Source organism: Salvelinus sp. IW2-2015, linkage group LG20 (assembly GCF_002910315.2).
Source record: "Salvelinus sp. IW2-2015 linkage group LG20, ASM291031v2, whole genome shotgun sequence".
Taxonomy (NCBI): domain Eukaryota; kingdom Metazoa; phylum Chordata; class Actinopteri; order Salmoniformes; family Salmonidae; genus Salvelinus; species Salvelinus sp. IW2-2015.
In genome coordinates this window covers 17,480,039-17,507,527 of record NC_036860.1, presented here as the reverse complement: position 1 = coordinate 17,507,527, position 27,489 = coordinate 17,480,039, and the positions used below count along the sequence as shown (strand labels likewise).

General features: G+C 42.4%; 1 pseudogene; it reads left to right on the top strand.

The window, feature by feature from the left end:
* The window catches only part of LOC111981807 (phospholipid-transporting ATPase IA-like), a 115,225-nt pseudogene that overhangs the window by 12,676 nt on the left and 75,060 nt on the right, over nt 1-27,489 (top strand).

Sequence of the window (27,489 nt, the reverse complement as noted above, 5' to 3'; positions counted from 1 at the left end):
GTTGGTGTTTTGGTTGTTTGTTTTTTGCTTAGTGACATTGAAAACATATTTTTGGAATTTAACTCTGATTCACTATAAATACTGGTATGTATGTATTCCGGTTTTGGCATGAGAAAATTTGTGAAGTGTCAAAATACCTTCAAGTATTGCGAGAATTTGCGTAACTCCCTGTTATTAATGTATATCATTGTTGTTATTGTAGGCCTATTTATTAATCCAAACCAGTTCTTTAAATGTGACCGACCGGCTCAAATCGGTCTTATGTAGCAACATTTGAAATTGTGTTTTTTACATTGGATACAAGTAGAGACTCAGAGCTACAAATGAACCCCCCACAAGGGTGTGTGCTCAGCCCCTTCCTGTACTCCCTGTTCACCCATGCCTGCATGGCCATGCATGCCTCCAACTCAATCATCAAGTTTGCAGCCGACACAGCAGTAGTATGTTTGATTACCAACCACGACCAGACAGCCTACAGGGAGGAGGTGAGGGCTCTGGGAGTGTTGTGTCAGGAACGTCTCACTCAACAAAGGAGAGGATTGTGGACTTCAGGAAACAGCAGAGGGAGCACCCCCCTATCCACGTTGATGGGACAGCATTGGAGAAGGTGGAAAGTTTTAAGTTCCTTGGCATACATATCACTGGCAAACTGACATGGTCCACCCACACAGACAGTGTGGTGAAGAAGGCGCAACAGCACCTCTTCAAACTCAGGAGGCTGAAGAAATTTGTCTTGGCACCTAAAACCCTCACAAACATTTATAGATGCACAAATAAGAGAATCCTGTTGGGCTGTATCACTGCCTGGTATGGCCCACAATCGCAGGGCTCTCCAGAGGGTGGTGCGGTCAGCATCACCGGGGGCAAAGCATCAAAGCTGGGACCGAGAGACTGAAAAACAGCTTCTATCTCAAGGCCATCAGATTGTTAAATAGCCATCACTAGCACAGAGAGGCTGCTGCCAACATACAGACTTGAAATCATTGGCCACTTTAATAAATGGAACACTAGTCACTTTAGTAATTCTTACATATCTTGCATTCTCATCTCATACTGTATGTATATACTGTATTCTATACTATCTATTGCATCTTAGCCTATGCTGCTCTAAATTACTCATCCATTTATATATATTTATATATTCTTATTCCATTCCTTTACTTAGATTTGTGTGTATTAGGTTATTTGTTGTGAAATTGTTAGATATTACTTGTTAGATATTGCTGCACTGTCGGATCTAGAAGAACAAGCATTTCGCTACACTCGTAATAACATCTGCCAAACACGTGTATGTAACCAATAACATTTTATTTTTATTTTATATCTCGGCATGTCCAGCCCACTCATTATCTCAGCCAATCATGGCTAGCGGGAAGGTTTCTGACTTTTTCTGTGGCTAAACCATTCTAGGCTTGAAATTTCACAAATGTATTTGTATTTACAGAGGGCATGGAAGTTTGTTATTAAGGCATATGAAAAGTTCACATGTTCAATAAGCCATTTTCATTAAAAAAAAGTTTACGTTCAAACGGCTCTCCTGTGAATTAGTGAAACGGGTCACAAATATGCAAAATGTGTTTTGTTTCATTCTGTTGAGAGATTTTCATTGGCTAAATTACGTTCGATCTGTCTTAATTGTGTGGTCCGTATTTAGTTTAAGATAGGTTAGGTAGGCCTATTGTAAAATAAATGTCATTAGCCTATTGCTGTCATTTGTTGGGTACGATAGGCATTAGCCTTTCTTGGTAATTGATGCAATATAGCCTGTTCAAAACTTTTGTGAATGTTTAAACCAGTTCACAAGTGTTTTGTTTCATTCTAATGACCCATTTTCTTTAGCCAAATTAAGTTCCAACTGTAATGTTGTGTTTGCCGCAATATAATATCCTGCTTGTATTTTCCCTATAAACAATTTTCCCCTAATAATGTTTAGAATTTTTGTGAAGGTTTGGTGTGGTGTGGCCTATGATATCACAAGGCACTGGTTCTCCAATTGACTCTGACAGTTGATCTTGAGATGAGGAAGAATGTTTTAGGTCTACCAGAGTTACTCCTATAATCTAACAATATAATGCTTATCTTTAGATTCTAAATGAAAATGAACTAATTAGCCTCCTTCTGTACACCTATATCTGTATAGCAGACGCAGTAGCCTATCTGACAAGTATAAAGAAATGTATGCCGGTGTCGCAGCATGCCGCCGGCATACCTCTTCTCGCTTCCTCTCTCTGGGGCTATAGGCCTAAGCTTCTCCTCCTTTTATATACAGTATATATTCATACAATACAGTGGATGCCTAGGCCAATAGGCCTATGCATGCAATGCCCTTATGCATTTAGTCCTCAAATCTCTGACAGCTAAACCTTGAGTTGGACAATTATTGTTTTAGGTAAATAAAAACGAATAAAACAATAGGCTATACGGTTTTGCATATGCTACAGTTTGAAATACAAGGAATTATGTTTTTGAAATTAGTTATAGGCTTTTTAAGGACATGTAAATGTGACTCAGTTAGCCAATATCCCTTGTTTATTGATTGTGCTGGCTGCGTGATTGGATGGCCTAATGGGTTACGCACCCAACGCATATGGATGACCGATACATTTCTGAAATGGCTGATAAATTAAAATCTTCCTGGTCACTTGTCAAGCGCCAAATGTTCCTGACGGAAACCCTAACTGCTATACACAATCACACAGTCTTTCTCACACTCTTCTAAAACTAAGGGTGTTCTTCTGACTTAAGATCCTTGATTAATTTTTCGCAAATATCACATTGATTTAAAATCATGATTTATTCAAAAGTCTGAGTTGCACAACCTTATCTCCACTTTGAACTGGGCCATAAATTAGTCAACTGAATCAAAGCTTGAGTCAAGCCTATCTGAAGTTTTCTGTGCAGTGTGTGTGTATTGCAGAGAGAGGTCAGGGGTCAAACCAGAAGGGCAGAGGAGAATGTGTGTGAGCCACGGCTCATTGTTTTCTCAGACATCATTGACTGCTCTGCTTGATGCCCACTGACAGGTGGAGCTGCCGTGACTGAACACTGGGCCTAGAGGCAGCAGAATGACTGGGAAGTGTATGCGTTTGCCTGTGTGCGTGCATGAACGCACATGGGTTGTTGCTGTTGGTGTGCACGTATGTGCATAATATGTCTGTGCTTTATTTATCGGTGTATGCCCTCTTTGGGTGTGTCCACGGTTGTATAGAACTGTATGAGACTAATGGAGACACGTCCTCCAACTCGGAATCCCTGTCAAGTGTGTCATGTCCTGTTTGCTACATTACTCAAGACTTACATCAACAATGGATCACAAAGTCTTGATGGAATCTCTCGTGTTTTTTTGAATGGATGCCATCTAGCCACTCCTAAACAAAACACAACTGAGTCACATACGTTAACTGGTCAGTCTATCCATAACTAAGAGGCTTTAGGAGGAGACACATAGCATTAGCACTAAAATACCTCAGTGGAAATGGGGACCCTACTTGAGCAAATGGCTGCACTGCTTGATTGCGGTTATCGTGATTTCGTGATGAATCGCTTGTACCCAAACATTCCCAGACATACACTGTACAAAGTCGGTACACTACACACACTTCCATACATTAGTGTTCAGTGGTGCCAGTTCACCCTGTGGTGCCAGTTCACCCTGTGAGGAATCACTGTTTTTGGTTCCAGGGTTGGATACATATGTCAAATGTGAGTCTATTCTTACTCTTGTGTGTAACACACACACACACACACACACACACGTTGCTTTCCAGCCCGCATGCTGTTTTATGGCCCCCATCAGGGATTGACCACGCTCATGTGGAGAAGTCCTCACAGCTGCATTCCTCCTCTCATTCAATTTCTCTCCCTCTTTAGCTTCTATCTCTCTCTCTCTTCATCTCTTTCCCTCTTTCTCTTCATCTCTCTCTCTCTTCATCTCTTTACCTCTTTCTCTTCATCTCTCTCTCTCTTCATCTCTTTACCTCTTTCTCTTCATCTCTTTCCCTCTTTCTCTTCATCTCTCTCTCTCTCTCTCGTTCCTCCTTTCTCTTCATCTCTTTCCCTCTCGTTCTCTTCATCTCCTCTTTCCCCTCTTTCCCTCTTTCTCTCTTCATCCCTCCTTTCCCTCTTTCCCTCTTTCTCTTCATCCCTCTTTCCCCTTTCCCTCTTCTCTTCATCCCTCTTCTTCTTCATCCCTCTTTCCCTCTTTCTCTTCATCCCTCTTTATCTCTTTCCCTCTTTTCTCTTCATCCCTCTTTCTCTTCTCTCTTTCCCTCTTTCTCTTCATCCCTCTTTCTCTTCATCCTTTCCCTCTTTCTCTTCATCCCTCTTTCTCTTCATCTCTTTCCTCTTTCTCTTCATCCCTCTTTTCCTTCATCTCTTTCCCTCTTTCTCTTCATCCCTCTTCATCTCTTTCCCTCTTTCTCTTCATCTCTTCATCCCTCTTTCTCTTCATCTCTTTCCCTCTTTTCTCTTCCCCTCTTTCTCCTTCCCTCTTCTCTCTCATCTCTCTCTCGTCTCTCTCTCTCTCTCTCTCTCTCTCTCTCTCTCTCTCTCTCTCTCTCTCTCTCTCCTCTCTCTCTCTTCTCTCTCTCTCTCTCTCCTCTCTCTCTCTCTCTCTCTCTCTCTCTCTCTCTCTCTCTCTCTCTCTCTCTCTCTGTGAAACTTGAGGCCCTTCTCTTAAAATATTGTCCTTCAAGCTTTGGTTTCAGAGCTTTGTTATGCCAGGAGAGGGTTGCATGGTCCCGTTCATGCCCTTAGTTATCTAACCCTCCTCACCTGACCCCTCCCAAGCCTCATTCATGACCACTAGGTCACCCCTGCATTTCATTATAGTCACACCCGGCCGAGCCATCTGTTCAATGTGTTAGGTGTGACCACCTTCGGGTGGAGGTGATGATACCTTTGGGTGGAAGGGCCCACCTAGGTCTTGTAACCCAGCTGATACGCTCGCTCTCACACAAGCCCAGATGCAGATACTTGTGAGTCTCAACCTTACCTCACTCTTCAGACCACACCGGAGTCTGCCGGAGTCTGCGACTCCTATGGGGCAAACGGGGTGACTTTCGTCCCTTCTTTATGTGTGAGTTTACTTTTACAATCGTTTGAGTCACTTCTTAGTTATGGGCTGTTAGTCGTACAGGACAATTATTGAACTTCATATCACTATCCTCGCTCTTTTTAATACTCTCAATGTCTTTACATAGTAACCACAGCTGGTGTAAAGTTTAAATTACATGTTGGCAAGAACCAGAGTTATCACTTGCACATCAGGTTGTTCAAGTTGGCTGAATTCCTTAGCTTGGTTAGAAAATGTAGAAGGTCCTTTTCAGAGAGTGGGAAAGTCTGTCATTCAAAATTCTATTATAGGCATCTTTGTCGTAATCCAACTTGACCAAATATTGACGACCGCTGCACACAAATATTGTTATTTATTTTGTTTAATTCAATAACTACCATCACAAGGATGCATCTCAGTCACCAATTCCTCGCCAGACAACAACAGCAGCAGAAATTGATGGACAATTTATACCCAATTATACCCATGTCATTGATTAGTGTGGTCTGAGAGCAGCATGTCTGTCTCCAATCCCAATTCGAAACCTAAAGATTTAGTCTGTTTGGGGCATGTGCGACCTCTCCTGTAGTAATGTATGCACAGCCACATACTCTAGAAGATGTTATGTATCCTACTGCACAAATAAATATTACCAGAGCTGCGATCACATTTCATCCATGTTGTTTCAAGCAGTCTAATATCTTATTTCCATTAACCAACCCCTTGGCCCCAGAACCACATGCTCGCAATCCTCAGAACCCTCCCAACCCTCTTTTATAAGCACATCCATAGCTGTTCCGGTCTCTCTTGGAAATGGATCCTTGATTGGTTTTCTCTCCAGATGCACAGATGATGTCACCATGACTACAGTATGTCCATCTCCATCCTGGGCTTTCCTGAGTGCAGGATGTTGGCCTTAGCCGCTCCTATTAGATGGCACTTAATCTTACCCGCCATTTATGGCATTTCAACATCGCTTGTCATCGTATCACTATATTACAAACACAACGCGAGAATACATCCGTTCACATCCCAAACGTTTTGCACAGTTTGTGATTTGAGTAATCGTCTCTTGGCCAGGAGTCTGAATATTCTGTCCAATAGGCATGTAAAACATGGAGGACAGCTGCTATATGGCAGCTTAGTAAGAGAACGGAGAGTGGAGAGAGCAAGGGCTTATATTTTTAACCACCCTCATTGATTTAGGGACTTATAGAAGATGGAGCCTCCGAGGACGCTTGAAAGCCGGGTTAAGACTATGGACTTTCGAATGGGCTCTCCAGCACAGCGCTGAACAGAGATCTGTGGAAATTGTATCTAGCAGGGATGCTTTGTGTGACCCGTACATCTTCTTGGTTTTCAACATGAAACGCAAAGGATGACGAATCCCAATGACATACGTCTAGGGTGTCTGTCCTCACGGGAGCCGATACATTTACTAGCCCCGCTTATCGCTCCAGCAGATGATCCGGGAAATCACGTGGCTTTTTACGGGGAAAATGATATTGAGGTTCAGTGCATTCCCAAGCCAAACATGACCCATCCACCAGTACACCCTAACCCTTAGAATAACAGTCTCCTCTTTGAGGCCATAATTGCCATTTGAAGTGTAATTCTCAGAGTTTGAAACATTAAACTGACAGAGGGTTCATGTGAAGTATCCGTAGTATTCAAGTCAGCGGGGATTTAAAATAGTCCAGGTTTAGTCAGTAAATGGAAATATTCCTGGCTCTCAATTTGAACAAATTCAGATGGCTCGGGACATTCCTGAAAATTGGCTCGTAAACCCAGACAGCTAACTGTACAGTACTTGGTTGCTGAGAACTAAATTATGGAACTGCACAACGAGAGAATAGAAACACTTTGTTATTAATGCCCGATACCATGTGAAGGTATGCTTTTCCAAATGAATCATCAAACCGTTTCTAATGGAGCGTGCCTTATGTATTTTTGTGTTATTTTCTTATGTTCTATATTGCATGATGTTCTATCATCTGTAACAAACCTAAATTGTTTTGGCAAGCCTGAAAAATCTTTACCATATGTAAAGATGATACTTGTCATATTTTTTGCACTGTAAAAATAATAAATGTATTGATGATAAGGTCAATGAAATCCCTGGAGAATAGGTTGCTATGTTCTCTTGCATTGAAAACATCAACTATATTTACTTTACTTCACTGTCATTTGCAGAATGTGTTCTGTTTAGATATAGTAGTCCTAATGATGAGAAAATGTGTGTCTTTACAGGCAACCAGGGAGACCCTCAGCCACCACTGTGGAATGCTGGGAGACGCCCTTCACAAGGAGAACGATTTTGCCCTCATCATCGACGGAAAGACTCTCAAATACGCCCTTACGTTTGGAGCACGGCAGTACTTCCTAGACCTTGCCTTGTATTGTAAAGCAGTGATATGCTGCAGGTAAGGCCCATTCACCCATAACAGCGTTACACCGAGTTTACAAAACATTAAGAACACCTGATCTTTCCATAACATAGACTGACCAAGTGAATCCAGGTGAAACCCTAAATCCACTTCAATCAGTGTAGATAAAGAGGAGGAGACAGGAACTGCACAGGAGAAGGATTTTTAAGCTTTAGACAATTGAGACTTGGATTGTGTATGTGTGCCATTCAGAGGGTGAATGGGCAAAACAAAATATAAGTGCCTTTGAACAGGGTATTTGTAGTAGATGCCAGGCGCACCAATTTGTGTCAAGAACTGCAAAGCCAATGGGTTTTTCACGCTCAAAAGTTCCCCATGTGTGTCAAGAATATTTGCCTAATGTACCATAACAGCAAATCAGGACAAACCTGCACATTCAAAGGCTTGTGCACTGGACCTGAAAGGTAATCATTTAGTGTGTAGTTCGCTGTAGTCAAAATAAAAAATGGCAACGCTATAATTACGAAGGTGCGGTGTGTGTGTCGCACTGGCCACATAAATAAAAGGAAGTACTTAGGTGCTCAGGAGACCCTAACCACAACATCCAGTTTACAACACCTTCTCTCGAAAGTGTTTGTACTGTAGCTGTAGATCATGGGGTTGCATCACAATTGGCATAGGGAATATAGGGAATAGGGTGCCATTTTGTACACATACCATGTCTTAGACCCGGGCAGACGCAGAAGAAAGCTTGGAGCTCCAGGTGCCTATAAGACTCAGGCTGTCATTTCAGGGGTTAACGTTGGATAACTCGTAAAAGAGGGGCCACATGAAGGGGCAGATCCATCACATGACGAGTGGCTTTACAGGTGCAGGCAGCCAGGGAGGTCAGCCAGTCAGACAGAGGTCAGGGTTGGGGAGGTCAGTAGACAGGGAGAAAGAAAACATCTGTCGTTGAGAATTATCATCCATAAAATAACAAATTGCTCGTCTAATATCTAAAGCAATATTGTTGTAAAAGAGGTCGTCACAAAGTACAACCTTGGCCTCGTGTTTTGTTGTTAGTTGTCTTGCCACCAACCCACCTTGCAACTCCCTTTTTATTTATTTTTTATGATTTCCTCACTATGTGCTTGGAACTCTACAGAATGCATTCTTTTTTATTAATCAGCATTGTCTATATGTCTGCGCCTAGCTTAGATTGGTTATGTTCTGAGAAATGGCTGAAAGTCTGAAGTTTGAAATGTGTATTGTGGACTTTCCATGAAAAATCAAGCATATCTCGTATCTCATTCTAATGTCCTGCATCACTTCCTACTCTCCTTTAGGGTGTCCCCACTGCAGAAGTCGGAGGTGGTGGAGATGGTAAAGAAGCAGGTGAAGGTGATCACGCTGGCCATTGGTGACGGTGCCAACGACGTGGGCATGATCCAGGTGGCATACGTGGGCGTGGGCATCTCGGGCAACGAGGGCCTGCAGGCCGCCAACTCCATCGCACAGGTGAGGGTTCCGGAGTGAAGTTTCCCCTAGGTACAGATATAAGATCAGATTCCCCTCCCCCAATACTAACCTTAACCATTAGTGGGGAAAATGTCAAAATGACCCCATCTAGGAGCAACTCCTTACTCCCATACACTACCGGTCCAAAGTTTTAGAAAATCGACTCATTCAAGGGTTTTTCTTTATTTTTCCTATTTTCTACATTGTAGAATAATAGTTAAGACATCAAAACTATGAAATAACACATATGGAATCATGTAGTAACCAAAAAAGTGTTAGACAAATCAAATATATTTTATTTTTGAGATTCAAATAGCTACCCTTTGCCTTGATGACAGCTTTGCAAACTCTTGGCATTCTCTCAACCAGCTTCACCTGGAATGCTTTTCCAACTGTCTTTAAGGAGTTCCCACATATGCTGAGCACTTGTTGGCTGCTTTTCCTTCACTCTGCGGTCCGACTCATCCCAAACCATCTTAACTTGGTTGAGGTCAGGTGATTGTGGAGGCCAGGTCATCTGATGCAGCACTCCAGCATGGAGGTGTGTTGGGTCATTGTCCTGTTGAAAAACAAATGATAGTTCCACCTATCCCAAACTAGATGGGATTGCGTATCGCTGCAGAATGCTGTGGTAGCCATGCTGGTTAAGTGTGCCTTGAATTCTAAATAAATCACAGACAGTGTCACCAGCAAAGCACCCCCACACCATAACACCTCCTCCTCCATGCTTTACAGTGGGAAATACACATGCGGAGATCATCAGTTTACGTCTCACAAAGACACGGCGGTTGGAACCAAAAATCTCCAATTTGGACACCAGACCAAAGGACAGATTTCCACCGATCTAATGTCCATTGCGCGTGTTTCTTTGCACAAGCAAGTCTCTTCTTATTATTGGTGTCCTTTAGTAGTGGTTTCTTTGCAGCAATTCGACCATGAAGGCCTGATGGACTGTCGTTTCTCTTTGCTTATTTTATCTTATAAAATCCAAGATGGCGTAGCAGTTCAGACGTCTTTGTCTTTGTCTTGTCGTGTCCCGTGTATATTTATATTTTTTCTTCGTATATATTTTGTTTATATTTTTTATATTTTTAACCTCAATTTCAACATATATTATATCTCCTGCAACCCGCCTCACCCAATGTGGTATGGATCTGCTATTTTTTACACTTTAGAACCGGAACCCCCAACAGAAGCTAGCCAGCTAACTAGCTAGTAGTCAGTTAGCCACTGCTAGCGGTCATCAGCTAACCTTAGCCGGGTCAACTCCTGCCAGTCTGCACAGCGCGATTCAAACCAGAGCATGCCGGACTGCTTTTTCTCCACCAAATCTCCACATCTCTAGATTCCTACCTCAAGCTCTGAACCTTTTCACCTGGATCATCGCAGCTAGCTAGCTAGCTGCTATCAGAGTGGCTACTCCGGGCTAATGTCTCTGTCCCGAAGCAAGCACCAGTTAGCCTGGAACTAGCCTTGTGCTAGGCTCATCTCCCGGCTAGCTGAAGAGGTCCATCAGCCACTCCTTGGGCTACAATACCTATTTTGCCATTTGGCCTGGACCCCTTTTACTGCCGACACGGAGCCCCGCCGATCCATCACGACTGGTCTACCGACGTAACCATCCGAGGGGGCTACAACAGACTATAACATCGCTGTAGAGCCTCCAGCCCTGCTCAATATGCATTAGCTAGCCCTTTTGTTCCACCTCCCACACATGCAGTGACCTCACCTGATTTAAATGGTGTCTCTAGAGACAAAACCTCTCTCATCGTCACTCAATGCCTAGGTTTACCTCAACTATATTATGCCTTGAATCTATTCTTCCGCGCCCAGAAACCTGCTCCTTTTACTCTCTGTTCCGAACGCACTAGACGACCAGTTCTTATAGCCTTTAGCCGTGCCCTTATCCTACTCCTCCTCTGGTGATGTAAAGGTTTATCCAGGTCCTGCAGTGCCTAGCTCCATTCCAATTCCCCAGGCGCTCTCATTTTTTTACTTCTGTAACCGTAAAAGCTTTGGTTTCATGCATGTTATCATGAGAAACCTCCTCCCTAAGTTTGTTTTATTCACTGCTTGAGCACACTCTGCCAACCCGGATGTCCTAGCCGTATCTGAATTCTGGCTTAGGAAGGCCACCGAAAATCCTGAAATTTCCATCCCTAACTATAACATTTTCCGACAAGATAGAACTGCCAAAGGGGGCGGAGTTGCAATCGACTGCAGAGATAGCCTGCAGAGTTCTGTCATACTATCCAGGTCTGGCCCAAACAATTCGAGCTTCTACTTCTAAAAATCCACCTTTCCAGAAACAAGTCTCTCACCGTTGCCGCTTGTTATAGACCACCTTCAGCACCCAGCTGTGCCCTGGACACCAAATGTGAATTGATTGCCCCCATCTATCTTCAGAGCTCGTACTGTTAGGTGACCTGAACTGGGACATGCTTAACACCCCGGCCGTCCTACAATCTAAACTAGATGCCCTCAATCTCATACAAATTATCAATGAACCTATCAGGTACAACCCCAAATCCGTAAACACGGGCACCTTCATATATATCATCCTGACCAACCTGCCCTCTAAATACACCTCTGCTGTCTTCAACCAGGATCTCAGCGATCACTGCCTCATTGCCTGTGTCCGTAATGGGTCTGCGGTCAAACGACCACCCCTCATCACTGTCAAACGCTCTCTAAAACACTTCAACGAGCAGGCCTTTCTAATTGACCTGGCCCGGGTATCCTGGAGAGTTCCAGCGTCGACAGAGATGGCCGCCTCGCGTTCCTAGGAAACTATGCAGTATTTTTTTTTTTTATGTGTTATTTCTTACATTGTTACACCAGGAAATATTAGGTTTTATTACATACAGTCGGTAGGAACAATTGGATATAAGAGCAACGTCAACCCACCAACATTACAACCAGGAATAAGACTTTCCCGAAGCAGATCCTCTGTTTGGTCCACCACCCAGGACAATGAATTGGATCCCAGCCGGCGATCCAAAACAACGGTGCCGCAGAAGGGGCAGATGGAGCGGTCTTCTGGTCAGGCTCTGTAGACGGGCACATCGCGCACCGCTCCCGAGCATACTACTCGCCAATGTCCAGTCTCTTGACAACAAGGTAGACGAAATCCGAGCAAGGGTTGCCTTCCAGAGAGATCTCAGAAATTGTGACGTTCTTTGTTTCACGGAAACATGGCTCAATCGGGATATATCATTAGAGTCGGTACAGCCACCTGGCTTCTTCACGCTTCACGCCGACAGTAACAAACATCTCTCTGGTAAGAAGAAGGGCGGGGGTGTATGCCTTATGATTATTGAGACGTGGTGTGATCATAACAACATACAGGAACTCAAGTCCTTTTGTTCACCTGACCTAGAATTCCTTACAATCAAATGCCGACCGCATTATCTACCAAGAGAATTCTCTTCAATCTTAATCACAGTCGTGTATATCCCACCGCAATCAGACACATCGACGGCCCTGAAAGAACTTAATTTATCTATGTAAACTGGAAACCACATATCCTGAGGCTGCATTTATTGTAGCTAGGGATTTTAACAAGGCTAATCTGAAAACAAGGCTCCCTAAATTTTAGCAGCATATTGAATGCGCGACCCGGGCTGGCAAAACCCTGGATCATTGTTATTCTAACTTCCGCGTCGCATATAAAGCCCTCCCTCGCCCTCCTTTCAGAAAATCTGACCACAACTCCATTTTGTTGCTCCCAGCCTATAGACAGAAACTAAAACAGGAAGCGCCCGTGCTCAGGTCTGTTCAACGCTGGTCCAACCATTCTGATTCGACGCTTCAAGATTGCTTCGATCACGTGGACTGGGATATGTTCCGCATAGCGTCGGACAATAACATTGATGAATACGCTGATTCGGTGAGCGAGTTTATTAGCAAGTGCATTGGTGATGTTGTACCCACAGCGTCTATTAAAACATTCCCCAACCAGAAACCGTGGATTGATGGCAGCATTCGCACAAATCTGAAAGCGCAAACCACTGCTTTTAATCAGGGCAAGGTGACCGGAAACATGACCGAATACAAACAGTGTAGCTATTCCCTCCGCAAGGCAAACAAACGAGCGTCAGTATAGAGACAAAGTAGAGTCGCAATTCAACGGCTCTGACACGAGCGGTATGTGACAGGGTCTACAGTCAATCATGGACTACAAAAGGAAAACCAGCCCCGTCGTGGACCACGATGTCTTGCTCCCAGACAAACTAAACAACTTATTTGCTTGCTTTGAGGACAACACAGTGCCACTGACACGGCCCGCTACCAAAACCTGCGGGCTCTCCTTCACTGCAGCCAGTAAAACATTTAAACGCGTTAACGTGAGTAAAACATTTAAACGTGTTAACCCTCGCAAGGCTGCCGGCCCAGACAGCATACCCAGCCGCGTCCTAAGAGCATGCGCAGACCACCATTGTTCCTGTTCCAAAGAAAGTGAAGGTAACTGAGCTAAATGACTATCGCCCCGTAGCACTCACTTCCATCATCATGATTTCCATCATGATGATTTCCATCATCAACATTTACGATAGCAAATTTCAATTTACAAAAAAAAAATGAAATTTTTGTCTTTTGAGCTTCTAATCATGAAATCTATGCAGCCTACTCAATCACTTTTTATAGCTACTGTTTACAGGCCTCCTGGGCCATATACAGCGTTCCTCACTGAGTTCCCTGAATTCCTATCGGACCTAATTTTTGGTGATTTTAATATTCATATGGAAAAGTCCACAGACCCACTCCAAAAGGCTTTCGGAGCCATCATCGACTCAGTGGGTTTTGTCCAACATGTCTCTGGACCTACTCACTGCCACAGTCATACTCTGGACCTAGTTTTGTCCCATGGAATAAATGTTGTAGATCTTAATGTTTTTCCTCATAATCCTGGACTATCGGACCACTATTTTATTACGTTTGCAATTGCAACAAATAATCTGCTCAGACCCCAACCAAGGAGCATCAAAAGTTGTGCTATAAATTCTCAGACAACACAAAAATTCCTTGAAGCCCTTCCAGACTCCTTCTGCCTACCCAAGGACGTCAGAGGACAAAAATCAGTTAACCACCTAACTGAGGAACTCAATTTAACCTTGCGCAATACCCTAGATGCAGTTGCACCCCTAAAAACGAAAAACATTTGTCATAAGAAACTAGCTCCCTGGTATACAGAAAATACCCGAGCTCTGAAGCAAGCTTCCAGAAAATTGGAACGGAAATGGCGCCACACCAAACTGGAYGTCTTCCGACTAGCTTGGAAAGACAGTACCGTGCAGTATCGAAGAGCCCTCACTGCTGCTCGATCATCCTACTTTTCCAACTTAATTGAGGAAAATAAGAACAATCCAAAATTTCTTTTTGATACMGTTGCAAAGCTAARTAAAAAGCAGCATTCCCCAAGAGAGGATGGCTTTCACTTCAGCAGTAATAAATTCATGAACTTCTTTGAGGAAAAGATCATGATCATTAGAAAGCAAATTACGGACTCCTCTTTAAYTCTGCYTATTCCTCCAGGGCTTAGCTGTRCTGGATCTGCACAGCTCTGCCAGGGCCTGGGATCGGGAGAGACACTTAAGTGTTTTAGTACTATATCTCTTGACACAATGATGAAAATAATCATGGCCTCTAAACCTTCAAGCTGCATACTGGATCCTATTCCAACTAAACTACTGAAAGAGCTGGTTCATGTGCTTGGCCCTCCTATGTTGAACATAATAAACGGCTCTCTATCCACCGGATGTGTACCAAACTCACTAAAAGTGGCAGTAATAAAGCCTCTCTTGAAAAAGCCAAACCTTGACCCAGAAAATATAAAAAACTATCGGCCTATATCGAATCTTCCATTCCTCTCAAATATTTTAGAAAAAGCTGGGGTTAGAGGCAGAGAACTCATTGCCTTCCTGAAGACAAACAATGTATACGAAATGCTTCAGTCTGGTTTTAGACCCCATCATAGCACTGAGACTGCACTTGTGAAGGTGGTAAATTACCTTTTAATGGCGTCAGACCGAGGCTCTGCATCTGTCCTCGTGCTACTAGACCTTAGTGCTGCCTTTGATACCATCGATCACCACATTCTTTTGGAGAGACTGGAAACCCAAATTGGTCTACACGGACAAGTTCTGGCCTGGTTTAGATCTTATCTGTCGGAAAGATATCAGTTTGTCTCTGTGAATGGTTTGTCCTCTGACAAATCAACTGTACATTTCGGTGTTCCTCAAGGTTCCGTTTTAGGACCACTATTGTTTTCACTATATATTTTACCTCTTGGGGATGTCTTTCGAAAACATAATGTTAACTTTCACTGCTATGCGGATGACACACAGCTGTACATTTCAATGAAACATGGTGAAGCCCCAAAATTGCCCTCGCTAGAAGCCTGTGCAGACATAAGGAAGTGGATTGCTGAAAACGTTCTACTTTTAAACTCGGACAAAACAYAGATGCTTGTTCTAGGTCCCAAGAAACAAAAAGATCTTCTGTTAAATCTGACAATTAATCTTGATGGTTGTAAAGTTGTCTCAAATAAAACTGTGAAGGACCTCGGCGTTACTCTGGACCCTGATCTCTCTTTCGACGAACATATCAAGACTGTTTCAAGGACAGCTTTTTTCCATCTACGTAACATTGCAAAAATCAGACATTTTCTGTCCAAAAATGTGGCAGAAAAATTAATCCATGCATTTGTTACTTCTAGGTTAAACTACTGCAATGCTCTACTTTCCGGCTACCCGGATAAAGCACTAAATAAACTTCAGTTAGTGCTAAATACGGCTGCTAGAATCCTTACTAGAACCAAGAAATTTGATCATATTACTCCAGTGCTAGCTTCCCTACACTGGCTTCCTGTTAAGGCAAGGGCTGATTTTCAAGGTTTTACTGTTAACCTATAAAGCGTTACATGGGCTTGCTCCTACCTATCTTTCCGAGTTGGTCCTGCCGTACATACCTACACGTACGCTACGGTCACAAGACGCAGGCCTCCTAATTGTCCCTATAATTTCTAAGCAAACAGCTGGAGGCAGGGCTTTCTCCTATAGATCTCCATTTTTATGGAATGGTCTGCCTACCCATGTGAGAGACGCAGACTCGGTCTCAACCTTTAAGTCTTTACTGAAGACTTATCTCTTCAGTAGGTCATATGATTGAGTGTAGTCTGGCCAGGAGTGTGAAGGTAAACGGAAAGGCTCTGGAGCAACGAACCGCCCTTGCTGTCTCTGCCTGGCCGGTTCCCCTCTCTCCACTGGGATTCTCTGCCTCTAACCCTATACAGGGGCTGAGTCACTGCCTTACTGGTGCTCTTTCATGCCGTCCCTAGGGGTGCGTCACTTGAGTGGGTTGAGTTATTGACGTGATCTTCCTGTCTGGTTGGCGCCCCCCCCTTGGTTTGTGCTGGTGGAGATCTTTGTGTGGCTATACTCGCCTTGTCTCAGGATTGTAAGTTGGTGGTTGAAGATATCCCTCTAGTGGTGCGGGGCTGTGCTTTGGTTATATCCTTCCTGTTTGGCCCTGTCCGGGGGTATCATCGGATGGGGCCACAGTGTCTCCTGACCCCTCCTGTCTCAGCCTCCAGTATTTATGCTGCAGTAGTTTATGTGTCGGGGGGCTAGGGTCAGTTTGTTATATCTGGAGTACTTCTCCTGTCTTATCCAGTGTCCTGTGTGAATTTAAGTGTGCTCTCTCTAATTCTCTCCTTCTCTCTTTCTTTCTCTCTCTTGTGAGGACCTGAGCCCTAGGACCATGCGTCAGGACTACCGGCATGATGACTCCTTGCTGTCCCCAGTCCACCTGGCCTTGCTGCTGTTCCAGTTTCAACTGTTCTGCCTGCGGTTATGGAACCCTGACCTGTCCACCGGACGTGCTACCTGTCCAGACCTGCTGTTTTCAACTCTTAATGATCGGCTATGAAAAGCCAACTGACATTTATTCCTGATTATATTTGACCATTGCTGGTCATTTATGAACATTTTGAACATCTTGTTCTGTTATAATCTCCACCCGGCACAGTCAGAAGAGGACTGGCCACCCCTCATAGCCTGGTTCCTCTCTAGGTTTCTTCCTAGGTTTTGGCCTTTCTAGGGAGTTTTTCCCAGCCACCGTGCTTCTACACCTGCATTGCTTGCTGTTTGGGGTTTTAGGCTGGGTTTCTGTACAGCACTTCGAGATATTAGCTGATGTACGAAGGGCTATATGAAATAAACTTGATTTGATTTGATTTGATGACGTGCTTTGAGAGACTAGTCAAGGACCATATCACCTCTACCCTACCTGACACCCTAGACCCACTCCAATTTGCTTACCGCCCCAATAGGTCCACAGACGACGCAATCACAATCACTCTGCACACTGCCCTAACCCATCTGGACAAGAGGAATACCTATGTAAGAATGCTGTTCATCGACTACAGCTCAGCATTTAACACCATAGTACCCTCCAAACTCATCATCAAGCTCGAGACCCTGGGTCTCGACCACGCCCTGTGCAACTGATTCCTGGACTTCCTGACGGGTCGCCCGCATGTGGTGAGGGTAGGAAACAACATCTCCACCCCGCTGATCCTTAACACTAGGGCCCCACAAGGGTGCGTTCTGAGCCCTCTCCTGTACTCCCTGTTCACCAATGACTGCGTGGCCATGCACGCCTCCAACTCAATCATCAAGTTTGCAGACGACACAACAGTGTTCGGCTTGATTACCAACAACAACGAGATGGCCTACAGGGAGGAGGTGAGGGCCCTCGGAGTGTGGTGTCAGGAAAATAACCTCACACTCAATGTCAACAAAACAAAGGAGATGATCGTGGACTTCAGGAAACAGCAGAGGGAGCAGCCCCCTATCCACATCGACGGGACGGTAGTGGAGAAGGTGGAAAGTTTTAAGTTCCTCGGCGTACACATCACGGACAAACTGAAATGGTTCACCCACACAGACAGCGTGGTGAAGAAGGCGCAGTTGTTGGAAAAATTACTTGTGTCATGCACAAAGTAGATGTCCTAACCAACTTGCCAAAACTATAGTTTGTTAACAAGAAATTTGTGGAATGGTTGAAAAATGTGTTTTAATGACTCCAACCTAAGTGTATGTAAACTTTCGACTTCAACTGTAGAGCTGATGGAGGAAATTAAACTGGATCAGTCTGTATCTGGAGTTCAATAAGGAAGTAACACCATCCCTACATAGGTCACTCAATAGTCCTTCATCAAGATTAATACCCAGATATTTTTCCCGTCTAAGTCGGGGTTTATGTAGCTCAGGCAGTGTTAGTCCTGACATAAGAGCATCGTAAACACGGGAAATGGTCTTGAACAGTGGTTGGTCTGCATGGGAGAGTTGTTCAATAGGTTACATCTTAGGTAGGTTCCATTGTCCTATGAGAGTCACCCTAATAAAATGTTGTAGTTGTAGGTAACTAAAGAAGTCCCTGTTAGACAAGTGGTATTTCTGTTTCAGCTGATCAAAAGACATAAGAACTCCCTCCTCGTAACAATGTTCCAGAAGAGTGATCCCCTTATCAGACCATGGTCTAAAGTTACTATTCTGGAAAAACATAGGAATCAATCTATTGTTCAATAAAGGGGTTTTAGGGGAAAGAAATCCCTCTCGTCTGAACAGCTCATGCAGTTTGCACCATGCCACGACAGAATGTATAATTTAAGGGTTGTCTGTGATGGTTTTATATAGATTTCCTGTCCCATTTCTAAATCAATTCTTCCCCGGTGTCCTCATCTACCTCAAACGTTTCAATGTTCAACCATGAGGGAGAAGGACCATTGTCAAACCTCTGAGCCAGAAATCTAGACTGCGCAGCCCAGCAGTACATTCTGAAATTGGGGAGGTTTAAGCCTCCTTGACTGTAATCCAGGGTCAGTTTATCCAGGCCAACCCTAGGGGTTTTGCCGTGCCAGATAAACCGTCTGGTCATCTTGTCGAGAGAGGAAAAGAATGCTGCGGGGACAGGGATAGGGAGAGATTGAAACAGATATAGAAATCTGGGGTACATTCTGAAATTGGGGAGGTTTAAGCCCCCTTGACCGTAATCAAGAAAGTCCATCCATTTACACAGGTCACCCTCCACCTTTTGCAACAAGCTGGCCAGATTGAGTTTATAGAGGTTGTTCAGGTTACCATCCAGCATTATGCCCAAATATGTGAAGCCCATAGGCGACCATCTAAAAGGAAACCTATGCTTGATGGTATGATGTTTAAAGACAGATAACGGTAAGATTTAGCTTTTATCAAAATTGACCTTATATTCAGAGAAAGAAATATAATTCTGTAATAGGTTCTGTAAATGAGAGAGGGAATGTTCGGTGTTCTTTAGAAATAAGATAAGGTCTTCCGCAAAAAGTAATAACTTATGGGTATGGGGGCCCACCTCAAAGCCATGTATGTCAGGGCACGTTCTATTGGCCTCAGCCAACGGTTTGATGGAGAGGTGGGAGCTAATTGGGCAACCTTGTCTGTTCCCCCAAATTTACAAACACGGTGTCTAAACCAAACTTTTCCAAGACGCGAAAGAGATATGGCCGTTCAACCCAATCAAAGGCCTTTTCGGCGTCGAGGGAGACTGCGACACTAGGTTATTTGTTTTTGTTCGCAAATTGAATTATATCAAAGAACCTTCTGAGATTATTGGTGTACAATCTATTAATTATAAAGCCAGTCTGATCTGGGTTGACCAACAGGGGAAGACATGACTCCAGTCTCTTAGATAGCATCTTGGTGACCAGTTTACAATCTGTGTTAAGGAGAGAGATTGGTCTATAGGAGGTGCACTTTAGCGGGGTTTTCCCTTTCTTGTGAATTACTGTAATCACCGCTTGAGAGAAAGACTCTGGAAAGCAGTTGTCCTCCCCGGCTTTTTTAAGTACCTCCATAAGGTAGGGTACCAACAGCTCCTTAAATTCTTTATAGAAATCTGGAGGGAAGCCATCCTTCCCAGGAGATTTATTAGAATGTAAGGATTTAATGGCCTCCAACAATTCAGGGACTGAGAACTGTTCCCTCAGGCGCTCTCTGTCTTCCTCTGACAGGCATGGGAGGTTGAGAGGAGAGAAAAGAGTCGATCTCTGATCAATCAACGCTTGATTGGGAAGTGTAGAGGTCTTCGTAATATTTCTTAAAAGTATCATTAATATCAGTGGAGTTGAAAGATATCTCATTAGTAAGAGTTTCTATAGGATTAATTGTCCTCTTACTTTCCTCTGCTTTCAGTTGCCATGCCAATACTTGCTTTCTGTGTGCTTTCTCTCCAAGCTCGTAGTAATGCTGTTTTGATTTAGTGATGGCCCTCTCAGCTCGGTATGTGTTCAGAGTATTATATTTCAGTTTTTTATTTACCAAAAGCCTGTATAGGTCTTTAGTCGGGCCTCTTTGGTAGGTTTTCTCTAGCTAAGAGATTTCAGATTCAAGGACATTCAGTTCAGCACTGTGTTTTCTCTTCAACCCTTTAGTATAGGAAATGATCTTTCCCCTCAGATAGGCGTTCAATGCGTCCCAAAGAATGAAACTGTCAGGAGCGGAGGGTTTGTTTGTCAAAGTAAAAATATCGATCTGCTCATTGATGAATGCGCAAAATTCAGGTTGCTTCAGGAGTGTAGAATTTAGTCTATATGCTCCATTTACCTTGGTAGGAATGGAGATTGATAATACCAGAGGGGAATGGTCACATCAGTAATCTGGGGAGATAATCGGTATCTAACACTCTATGAAACAGTTTTGTCAATAGTAAAAAGTTATCTATGCGTGTGTGTGTGTTGTGTGGGTGTGAATAAAAAGAGTAGTTCCTATCCTGTGGGTGCATCTGTTACCAGATGTCTAGTAAATTGAGATCCTTCATGAAAGATATGGTGAGCTTGGTGACTTTGGTAAGAAGAGAGGGTTTATCAGAGGACCTATCAAGAACTGTATCTAAACAAAAATGTAAATCTCCTCCAGCCAGTAGCCATCCTGGTGGTGTTTGAGCAACCTGAAGGAAGACATTCTGAGTAAACCTATGGTCATCGAAGTTAGGAGCATACATATTCAATAGGGTCCAAGACTCTGAAAACATATGCCCCTGCACCAAAACAAACCTGCCTGAGGGATCAGAGATGGTGTTGTTGACGCAGAATGGGATGTGTCTACTGATCAAAATTGCAGTTCCTCTTGCTTGGAGTTAAAAGAGGATGCAAAAACGTGTCCTACCCATTCCTTCTTTAGTTTCTGGTGTTCACTGCCAAAAAGATGTGTTTCTTGTAAAAACACAATGTCAGCCTTTAATTTCTTAAGGTATGTATAGACAATTTTCCTCTTAATCGGGCTGTTAAGACCCGTAGTGGATTAAGCATAGGTTGGGTTTCAAATATATAACCGAATGGTAATCCCTCATATGTAAATAGTCAGGTAATGTTTCAACTTTAGTTTAACACAAGTGACCTATGTGTCTCTTTAGGAAGGAAACAACAATAAATATAGAAAAAAAACAGAAACCCCACCCACATTGATTATCAGACTAAAACCACAATCCCAACAATCAAACATGAAAACACTTGTAGAGATACGTTGTTGCTCGCTTTCCATCTTGCTCTTACTAGCTAAACCTTTTGGCGTAAACTAAAACCTACGAGATCTCTATATTGAAACAAATGTTGTGAATAGACATTTATGGCTGAATATTTACTGTCCACAATAAGGGCTGCTTGAGTGTCTTTTTAGGAGAGGAGAAACATAAATGGGGGAAAAGCAGTGGGCCTAAGCCTACTAATTTGCTTCGCCCAGTGGATATTGACAAAACCACGATATACTCTCCTGTAAATGTAATACAACTCACCATGGGGAAAAAACTGTTAGTTGAAAATGTCCAAATCAGCTGTAGCGACCGGATAGCAGGGTAAACATATCCAAATTACAAGAATACATCAGCAGTTATGTCCCAGGACAGCACGAATAAGAAGACAAAAACAATAAACTGCGTCTTATCCCACGGTAAGACCATCGTGAATCAAACACGGTTCAGTTCTTTGAGAAAAGTGAACACTTCTCCCGGTGTGTCGAAGAGATGGCTTCGGCCATTGCACTGAACTTTCATCCGTGCAGGGTGAATGAGGTAGCCGGTGATGTTCCTCTCCTTCAGTGCTTTGGCATCTGGCCGGGGTTTCGGTGCTGGTTCTCTATCTGGTCTACCTTGTTTTTGAGATAGGCATTGTCCTTCTGCAGCTGTATTAGAACCTGGTCATGTCTAGTGACGGTATCTTCAACTGTGCTAATGCGCAACTCAGCCTCAGTCGTTCTCAAAAGGAGATAATTCAGGGAGGTTTTCAGGTCATCAATGGAGTTCAGCTGATTTCTTGTCAATTTTCAGAGAAAGACCTTTGCTACCATCTTGAATTTCCTGGAGGAGAGTAGCAAGCATGTCGGCAGGCTCGGAAGAAGCTGCTGAGAGCAACAGTCTGGAACTGTCGTCTGAGTTATGAGGGCTAATGCTAATCTTGCTAGCTGTGGCGTTATCATTATCATGGGATTCAACAAAGATTTGGTCATCCTTCTTACCTCTCGGCCGGAGGTGCATGGCTGTTTGGGAAGTAAGTACTTGAAAGTTTAACCTTTCAGTGATACCCATCCCGGATCCGGGATCCTCCTAATCAAAAAAGCTGACTAGCATAGCCTAGCCTAACGGGACAGGGATATCATATAATATAATTTTCATGAAATCACAAGTCCAATACAGCAAATGAAAGATAAACATCTTGTGAATCCAGCCATCATTTCTGATTTTTTAAATGTTTTACAGCGAAAACACAATATGTATTTKTATTAGCTAACCACAATAGCCAAACACACAACCGCATATTTTCACCATGTTTCCACCACAAAGGTAGCTTTCACAAAACCGACAAAATAGAGATATGATTAGTCACTAACCAAGAAACAACTTCATCAGATGACAGTCTTATAACATGTTATACAATACATTTATGTTTGTTCGAAAATGTGCATATTTGAGGTATAAATCATAGTTTTACATTGCAGCCACCATCAAAAATAGCATCAAAGCAGCCAGAATAATTACAGAGAGCAACGTGAAATACATAAYTACTCATCATAAAACATTTWTGAAAAATACATGGTGTACAGCAAATGAAAGATAAACATRTTGTGAATCCAGCCAATATTTCCGATTTTTTAAGTGTTTTACAGCAAAAACACAATATAGAATTATATTAGCTTACCACAATAGCCAAACACACAACCTCATTTATTCACCGCAAAGGTAGCTTTCGCAAAAACCAGCAATAAATATAAAATTAATCACTAACCTTTGGACAATTTCATCAGATGACAGTCTTATAACATCAAGTTATACAATACATTTATGTTTTGTTCGAAAATGTGCATATTTAGAGCTGCAAATCGTGGTTATACATTGTGAATACATAGCAACATTTTCCCAGAATGTCCGGAGATATTTTGGACACTCACCTAATCTGACCAAAGAACTCATCATAAACTTTACATAAAAATACTTGTTGTATGGCAAATGAAAGATACACTGGTTCTTAATGCAACCGCTGTGTTAGATTTTTTTAAATAACTTTACTACAACATACAAAATACATTATTGTGAGAAAGTGCTCACATATTCTCCGCCCTGTTGGATTCTACATATTCCAAAGAAATACGAAATAACATCATAAATGTTTTCTTACTTTTGATAAGCTTCCATCAGAATGTTGTACAAGGAGTCCTTGGTCCAGAATAAATCGTTGTTTGGTTTTAGAATGTCCATTTCTTCTGTCGAATTCGCGCCACAATGCTAGCCAAGGTTGCTAACATTCCCATCCTCTCTTGGCGCAAAGAACGGAAAACTCCAAAAGTCCCAATAAATGTTGAATAAACTGATAAAACTCGGTTGAAAAAACCTACTTTATGATGTTTTTCTAATATGTATCAAATAAAATCAGAGCCGGAGATATTCGCCGTGTAAACCGAACGCTTTTCAGAAGACAATGTGGAGCGCCTTCGCGCGCCTTGGAAAACTGACAAAATGGCAGACCTGTCACTTCAAAAGCTCTTGTTCGACCTCAGATCAGGCTAGACACCCCATTCCACCTTCCACTGCCTGTTGACATCTAGTGGAAGGCGTATGAAGTGCATGTATATCGATAAATATAAGCCAGTTGAATAGGCAGGCCCTGACACAGAGCCCCATTTTCAGAATTTCCACTTCCTGTCTGGAAGTTTGCTGCCAAATGAGTTCTGTTTTACTCACAGATATAATTCAAACAGTTTTAGAAACGTGAGAGTGTTTTCTATCCAATAGTAATAATAATATGCATATTGTATGATCTAGAATAGAGTACGAGGCCGTTTAAATTGGGCACGATTTTTTCCAAAGTGAAAACAGCGCCGCCCTATTGACAAGATTAACAGCCGATGTTAGAATATTGTTTCAGCGTTGTTATTTAAGTAATAATAGGATAACTTTGAGGAGCTCGGTTTGTCAACGTCTGCTCAGCTCCACGGCATCACGTGCTCTCCACAAATGAACTTTTAATAAGGCACACCTGTTATTTGAAATGCATTCCAAGTGACTACCTCATGAAGCTGGTTGAGATAATGCCAAGAGTGTGCAAAGCTGTCATTAAGGCAAAGGGTGGCTATTTTAAGAATCTCAAATATAAAATATATTTTTATTTGTTTAACAATTGTTGTTACTACATGATTCCATATGTGTTATTTCATAGTTTTGATGACTTCACTATTATTCTACAATGTAGAAAATAGCACAAATAAAGAAAAACCCTTGAATGAGTAGGTGTTTTTCACCTTTTCACCTGTAATGTAGGTGTTGAATTTGGAAGGAGTGTTAGGGTTAGGGCCAGTAGATTAGACAGGTCATCTTTGCTTACACAAGTGAGCAGCAGCAGGACAGGCATCTGTTGACACCGTATTCTACAGCCACAGTTAGGTAATTATAAAGAAACCGATTTTAAAAATGTCAACTCATTATTCTCTCTCAGTAACCAGTATCTCTGAAATTCAGAGATAACAAAAACGACAAGGCTTCTATATCATGGATACATTTGGTCTCTTTCCATTATTTCATGGTATATACTGTCAATGCCTCACTGTACTGTTCATATAGCCAAGGGCTCTGTGAGCAAGGCAAGCCAATAGTTCATTAAAGCACAGTACAGTCTCTAAGCCGTAGCATTGGATTACTCTGAGAGCGACTCCGTCTTGTCTTAACCTCTAACGAGCCTCTACCCCGGGTCCGGGAGCACCCCCCATCCCCCCACACACTGATTAGCATAGCTAGCATAGCTTCACAAGTAGATAGTAGCATCTAAATATCATTAAATCACAAGTCCAAGACACCAGATGAAAGATACAGATCTTGTGAATAAAGCCACCATTTCAGATTTTTAAAATGTTTTACAGGGAAGACAAAATATGTAAATCTATTAGCTAAACACGTTAGCAAAATACACCACTATTCAACTCCATCAGTTCTTACTCCTTCAGTGCTATCACCAATTCGGCTCAACTAAGATATTGATATCCACTAACCAAGAAAAAACCTCTCAGATGACAGTCTGATAACATATTCATGGTATAGGATAGTTTTTGTTAGAAAAAAGTGCATATTTCAGGTAGAAATCACAGTTTACAATTGCCCGACCATCACAAATCGACTAGAATTACTAGATAGAGGCAACGTGTATGACCAATTTACTCTCATAAAACATTTATAAAAAATAGACAAGCATAGCAATGGAAGACCCAGTTTTGTGATTTCAGACCATATTTCAGATTTCTAAGCGTTTTTCAGCGAAAACACAATAAATCGAAAGTTAGCATACCACATGTGCAAACGTTACCAGAGCATCGATTCCAGCCAAAGAGCGCATAACGTAATCACCGCCAAAATATATTAATTTTTCACTAACCTTCTCAGAAATTCTTCGATGACACTCCTGTAACATCATTTTACAATATACATATACAGTTTGTTCGAAAAGGTGCATATTTAGCCATACAAACCTGGTTACACAATAAAAATACTAGGAAATCAAGCCTCAATATGTCTGACGTCATCTATCAGAGTGATCTAGTTTAATTAAAGCTATCATATACTTGACTAAAAAATACAGGGTTGACAGGAATCGAAAGACAAATTAGTTCTTAATGCAACCGCTGATTTACATTTTTAAAATTATCCTTACTTTTCAATACAGGGTTCGCCAAGTGAAGCTATACCAAACAAAAATGGCGAAATATGCGTTTAAAATATTTCGACAGAAAACACGATTATTCATATTAAATATTGCTTACTTTGAGCTGTTCTTCCATCAGATTCTTGGCAATGTATCCTTTCTATGTATAAACGTCTTTGGTCGATAGATGTCCTCTGTCCTTCGAAATGTCCACCACCAACGACCGACACCCAAACGTGTCCAAAGTTTCAGAGTGACCAACAAATAAATTCCTCAAAATCGCACATAAACGGATATAAATGCTATAAAACGGTTCAAATTAACTACATTATGATGTTTTAACAACTATAACGACTGAAACATGACCGGAGAAATATTGCTGTTAGACAACGATTTGGAACGAGGCAATCCGATGGCCTTCACGCTTCAGGCGCACGACGAGAAAGGGCGTCCCTATACATTTTGGTCTTTTATAATGGCTGTGAATGTCCCATCGATTTCATTCAAAACGTGATGACGTACAGACACCCAGGAAGACGTAGGCAGTGCGGTTCTTCCTACGCCATTCACTGTCGCCTTAAAAACAGACTCCAGATCAGAGGTAAAAATTTCTGAAATCTGAACCCTGTCATGAAAAGTGCTGTAGAAATTGTTCTGTACCACTCAGAGACAAAATTCCAACTTCTATAGAAACTAGAAGGTGTTTTCTATCCAATAATAACAATAATATGCATATTGTACGATCAAGAATTTAGCACGAGGCAGTTTAATTTGGAGACCCAAATATGCTAATGCGGAACAGCACCCCCTATAGTTCCAAGAAGTTGTTTAAGTGCCCCCACTATCTACATGCCATTCAGAATGACGAAAGCAGACGGCTTCATAGAACCGGTTTAGGTTGCATCCCAGCAATGTATTGAATTACCTTCCATGCCTCATTGGTGTGTAACAATTTGTTGCGTGATAAAAATCAATCTTCATAATTGCATAAGATGTTTTTATTTGTTTTACTGCTTTTCCCCCAGAACAAGGGACAGGATGCCACTTATAACCCCAGATGTTGAACTGAAACACAACTCCTATTTACAATTCACTATTGACCATGAGTACTATATTTAGTGTAGTACTCTCGTTGTAACGGCTTTCCTCCTCCTCCTCTGAGGATGAAGAGTAACAAGGATCGGAGAACCAATGCGCAGCGTGGTAAGTGTTCATGATGAAGTTTAATAGAACAAAACTGAACACTGAAAATACAAAACAATAAAGAGAACGAACTAAACCGAAACAGTTCCGTGTGGAACACACAGACACGGAAGACAACCACCCACAAA